This window comes from Lissotriton vulgaris, chromosome 6 (assembly GCF_964263255.1).
Source record: "Lissotriton vulgaris chromosome 6, aLisVul1.2, whole genome shotgun sequence".
Classification (NCBI taxonomy): domain Eukaryota; kingdom Metazoa; phylum Chordata; class Amphibia; order Caudata; family Salamandridae; genus Lissotriton; species Lissotriton vulgaris.
Genome location: NC_141694.1, coordinates 1,767,982,914 through 1,767,989,151, shown reverse-complemented (window position 1 = coordinate 1,767,989,151; position 6,238 = coordinate 1,767,982,914).

Genomic DNA, 6,238 nt, shown 5'->3' with positions numbered 1-6,238 from the left:
TGTCCAAAGTGCACGCACTTCTCAATACAAAGTCTATGGTGCGTAAAAAGCACAAAGTTAGAAAGTTAGGAACCTTCCGAGTGACCTACGGAGCTGAAACTTAAAACACAGGCCCTTGGGATGTGTACCAGTGCAGGAGCACCGGCGGAGCTGAGTTACCTCACCCACAGGAAGCGGGTGCACAGGGTCGAAGATGTGTCGGGTTTCGTCACGCTGGTCGATGGTGCTTGGAGCAGGAGATGCTGCAGGCGGCTCGATGAGAAGAGTTCCGGTGGATCCAAGGGTGGATCTGTAGATGTGAAGACCTGAAAGCAGAGGGGACAGTGTTCAAAGTCACTAGCCAGTGACTGCCGTGGAACCAGAGTGGAACCAGGTGATGTCGGGTGCAAACAGGCGTTGTCGGGTAGCTTCTTTCTGCAGCCACGTGGATACCCGGGGTCGAGGACGTCCAGGAGTCGGTCACGAGCTGTCCCACGTAGGCTTCTCGCTGTTGGCGGTGTCGGCGACCTGATCGGAGCAAACAGGCCTTGGCAAATGCAAGCCACGCAGAAGTTGAAAGATGCTGTTCACTCGGACCAGCAAGGTCAGAGCGGGTGCTCCTTTTCACAGGAGCTTGGGTAGGTCTGGAGCAACCAGACCTGCTGTTTAAATCTTCGGGTTCGTCGCCAAGATGGCCGCTGGCCGCGTGGCTAGTGGCCGGGATGGCGCGTCGAGTGGCACAGTGCAAAAGGGCCCCACGCAGATCGTGGAGATGCTGGGGGGCTGATCTTCGGTGCAAGGGCCGCTCGGTGGTGGGGGTTCTCAGTCCCCAAAGCACAACGTCGAGGGTGCCTCAGAAGCTGCGCAGTCAGCTTTACGAGTGTCTTCCAAGAGGTCCGGTCCCACGTCACTCGGTGCCTCCACGGGTCCCTTCTTTGCAGGGACTGTGGATCGGGCTCTGAGAGGTCTGGGAATCTGGTTCTTGTCGGGCTCTGGGCTCGGGCTCCGGCGGGAGGCGGCGGCAAAGCAGACGTCGAGTTGCTGGTTGGTGCCTGTGTTCACAGGGTGGTCACTCCTTGGCCACAAGGGAGATTCTTCTTCAGTCTTCTGTGCAGCAGAATGTCGAAGTCCAGTCTTCTTCTTAGTTTTAAGTTGATTTCGGGATGATCTGCTGTGCAATGGCACTGCTCCCCCTCTTATTCCAATCTAGGGGGTGGATCACCTACTAGGTCCCTCCTCTGGGAGGAACCAGGAAGGGGGGCGGTTACACCCCCTTTCCTTTGTCCAGCTCCGCGCCAGGACTGGGGCTGGAAGGCCCCAGAACCGGTTTGGGCTGGCCTATGCACGGGGACACCTTGTGTGCCCCGGGCATGTCTGATTCTATTCAGCCCTGTCCTACCCAATACACAAAATCCTGTCTGGGGTGGTGCTCGCACCTCCCAAGGCAGGAAACCCTTTGTCCAGGCCACCATCTGCCGAGTTTCGGTCAGCAGCAGGAGGCCAGACTTGTGTCTGTGGTGGCAGCGTCCATTTTGTGAAGCTGAGGCTCTGTTTAACTTTAACCGGGGTTAGGGCTACACACATGTCGTGTCCCTCTAGAAGGGTGGAATGCTATCCCCGTCGCCAGAATTGGCGAGGGGATAGTATTCCAATTCGTATGACACCTTACTCGACATGTTTTGATAAAGCCAAACCAAAGATAGCATTTAACCGCGAGGATTATAATGCACTTAAGAGTATATGGTATGGCAATATCCCGGAACAGCTTAGGGAGTGGTTCCCGACAGCTGCAGACAGGCTCAGCTCATGCTAGAGCACCATCTCACATATTTCCAAGCACTCTGCCTCCAGGATTGATGAGGCCTTCCATAGGAGTGGCTGATAGGAACATATGTGTCCAGTTTAGGGTTAGGCACAGACATACTGTACCTAAGTAAGAGGTGGTTACACCAACTTACCCCAGCTGAGTGATCAGCCAGTTGTGTCAAATATGGAGGCCAGGCCAGGGGTGGCACAATTCATGCTGCAGCCCCTGGTAGGCCTTGGCTACACCTATGCCCTGGGTACCTATGGTACACTGTTACAGGGGCCTATAAGGTGAACCAATTCCAATTGTGTTATGCACCTAAGGTACATGGAGTCCATTTTAAGGAGAGAGCAATCAGCCTGGGGCCCTGAATAGCAGGATCCCAGGCCAACTAAGTCAAAAACCAGCTAAACACCAGGCAAAAAGTTTGGGGGTAACCATAGTCAGATATCCACCTTCCTACATAACCCCCCCCCAAACGAAAGGAGATAAGGCTATCCTTGACCAGGTAAGCCTATATTGCCTAAGTGGCCATATAAGGAAGTACCAGCTCTGGCTTGGTAACCCCCTGTCTCATGGTCCACTAAGCAATCCCTCACCCTAAGGGTATCTGAGGGTCTCCACCATAGGGAATCTCTACCTGTGGTGTGTCTTTGCAAAGTCAAAGGCTGGTGTTGAGATGGAGTACTGAAGTGAGTTTCCTCTGTAGGGCTCAGCTTCCTCCAATCACTCTCCACCATGTGTGCCTTTCTTTCTCTGACTGAGTTGCACTGTGCTCTCAGGGTCAACCTCTGGCTACCTAAAGCTGGAGGCTGGGTCCCTCTGTTTGGCTTACTGGAGGGACAGGTCAGGTTTGGGGCCTTTTGGTCCCAGGTTTGGCTGTGCCCAACAATATCCATCTGGGGGAGGTCCCTAACTACTTTTAAGGGGGATCCCTCAGGAGTTTTTAAAGTTTTCACCTCACTAGGGCTACTAGTTTCGGTGCCCCTAATCTGTTGATGGGGGTGCTTTATTTGACAGGGGGCCCTTTGGGGTTCACTGTCCTTCTTGTCCTCTGCAGCCCTGGGCTGAGTAAGGCAAGGTAGAGAGGGGCAGGTTACCTGCTCCAGACTGGGTCCCACCTGAGAAGGGTCCACTGCCATCAGAGGCTCTGTTAGGCCAGGCCTAACAACCTCTGGGACAGTTCCTTCATCAGGGGTAAGATCAGTTCCCTGAGGAGGCTGATCCTTTCCTAAAGTCTGGTGGGAGGGAGATTTCTCTTCCTCCTCAATGCTCTCTGTTTGGGTGGAGTGATCCATCATTTCAGGCTTCACTACCCATGTATCAGTTTGAGTTTGGGCTGTGGCCATCACAGCCCCACCAACCTTTTCAGGAGGAGACTCAGTTTGGGTATGGGCTGTTACTAGTACAGCCCTGCTACTCTTTCCAGGAGGGAAGTTATCTAAAGATGGGGCTGATGTTTGCTCAGCCCTCCCAACCTTTTCAGGAAGGACATCTTGAATTGGGGCTGTAGCCATTACAGCCCCACTAACCTTTCCATGGAGATTTACCATTCTAGAATGGGTTTGCTGTTCAACCTCAGCCCAGGCTGAGATTTCCAAATCATTACCCAGTAGGCAATCTACAGGCAAGTTTGCTGACACTGCCACTCTCTTTGGGCCAGTGACACCTCCCCAGCTAAGATTGACTACTGCCATGGGATGATTGGTTTCTATGCCATCAATGTTTGTTACCTGATATCTGGCATCAGGTAAAAGTTGCCTTGAGGGGACTAGACATTCAGCCACCATGGTGATGCTAGCCCCTGTGTCTCTGAAGGCCTCAACTTTCAAGCCATTGATGAGGGGCTCCTGTCTATACTTGCTCAAAGTGTTTGGGCAAGCAGTGAAATTGGCAAACCCCATGCCAGTCTCATAGACAAGAGTATCTGAGTTAGGGGACCTGGATAGGCCAGAGTCCACCTGTCCTCCAAAAGTAAACCCACCCAAATTCTTGGGGGTGCTCCCACCACCTGGGGGACCACTGCTAACAGTGACAGGAGGTGTTGGAGCCTTACCTGGAGGTATATTCTCCTTATTGCCATTCTTGGGACAACAGCTATCTGTTTTGTAATGCCCCACCTGTTTACAGGTATGACAATAAGGCTTTTTCTGGGATGTAGAAGTGTCTTGGGACCCACCCCCATTCTTGGAGTTTTGGGGCCCTGGGGAAGTCTTTTCCTTACTTTTATCCCCACCCTTCTCTTGAGGCTTGGTAGTCTCTTTCTTTTGGTCACCACCCTGGTTCTTAGGCCTGATCCTGGTTCTGACCCATTTGTCTGCCCTCCTACCCAATTCTTGTGGGGAGGTCAGATCAGAGTCAACCAGGTGCTGATGTAGAAGCTGATTTTGACAATTACTTAAGATTTGCTCTCTCATAATTAAATTATACAATCCTGTATAGTCAGTAACCTTACTTCCCAGCAACCAGCCCTCCAGAGCCTTAGTGGCACACTCAACAAATTCAGACCAGTCCTGAGTCTGTGTCTTCTGGGTATCTCTGAACATTAACCTGTACTGTTCAGTGGTTAAGCCTAACCCATCAATCAGAGCACTCTTCAGGACCAGGTAGTTTCTAGAATCCTCATCACTAACTGTGAGGAGTCTGTCTCTGCCTCTACCTTCAAAGGAGAGCCACAAGATTGCTGCCCACTGCTCCTGAGGGATCTGCTGTACCATGCAGGCTCTCTCAAGTGCAGTCATCCATTTGTGGATATCATCCCCAGCTTTGTAGGGGGGCACAATCTTACTCAGGTTTCTTGTATCAAAGGACCTGTCTTTATCCTTCTGGATATTGCTGCCACCAGTGGATCCTAATCCACTCTCTCTAGGCTGTCTTGCTCTAGCAAGTTTCTCTTGGGCCAGGGCAATTTCTAACTCTTGTCTCTGGACTCTCAATTCAGCCTCTCTAATTTGAGATTCTCTCAATTTGGTCTCATGTTCCCTTCTCTGAGGGCTAGTCATCCTCCTTCTGGAGTGACCATGAGAACCTCTAGAAGCATGGGAGTTGTCAGAGTCACCTGAGTGAGTCCTTCTCCTCCTAGGCTTCTGGTTAAGTCCACCTGGGGGTCTGAATGGGTTGTTACCTGATTCATTCCCAAGTAAGCTTAAGTTAGCCTGGTTCAGTCTGCTGACCAGCACCTGACTATTTCTGTCATTATCTGACTCACTGCTTTCCACCTCCTCCTCCTCTTCCTCTTCCTCTACATCTACCTGAGGAGCTCCAGTGGTGGAGGCTTCCTCATCTACCAGGATGATAGGGGCAGGGGTGTCTACAGTGTCATCCTCTGAAGGATGGCCTCCTTCAGCATTCCCTGTGGGGTTTGCCTTAGAGGGCTTTAGAGTCTCAGACTGGTCTAAGAGCTCTCTTAGGTGGTCTGTAGTAGGGGAAGGCCCTGTCTTCAGACCCCTTAAGACACAAAGCTGTCTTAATTCCTTAAAGGAAAAAATAGCAAATTTGGATGGTGCCCTTGGAGGGTCACTCTCAACAGGAGTAAGTCCACTGGACCCCTCTGCTCCAGACATTGCTCTAGTGTGGGTGGATGTGTTGCAATCTACCTACACTGGTGTTTACCTACTAAACCTATCTAGTAGTTGTAGCTAGGGTGTGCTACTCCCTTTGCTCTACAACAACTAAGTTCAGTAGAACTTAAGTATACTAGTCTTGTTTTATATGTACCTAGCAGGTACCTGTGTGATCTTTCAGATGATAATCTCAAAGATTGTAATGGTAAAACAACAGCAAGCTCAGATCCCAATCCGCTGCTCACCAATGTGAGAAGTTGGCCTGGTATATAATGCTCACTAGTTCTAGTGATCACTTTGTACCATGCCAAGCAACCCTTATGATGATGGTTGTAATTCAACCTTGTAGACCAGTTATCCTAGTGGTAACGTGGACAAAGCAGTCTTAGGCTAAACTCTGAAAGGCATGTGAAGCCAGCTGTTATACCATACACAACCCCCTTGAATACCAAATGAAAGGGACACCACACAGATATATATTGAAAATATATATTGATTTATTAACTATTAAAATCCCCTGGACTCTTTATGAGCACAGAAGCACAAGCGTTAAATCACAAGACAGTTTAAAATACACAAAAGTTGCACAATATGGATGAGCCCTAGGGGCCACCTAAACCATATACTAAATAAGTGGTATAAGAGATACCAGGAGGAAAGTGAAGAGGCCTAGGGCCTTGGGAATCGCTGGAGCTATTCGAGACTGGAGTTAGCTAAGTCGGGAAAGGCCCACGGGACTCGGGTGCAGTGTCCAAAGTGCACGCACTTCTCAATACAAAGTCTATGGTGCGTAAAAAGCACAAAGTTAGAAAGTTAGGAACCTTCCGAGTGACCTACGGAGCTGAAACTTAAAACACAGGCCCTTGGGATGTGTACCAGTGCAGGAGCA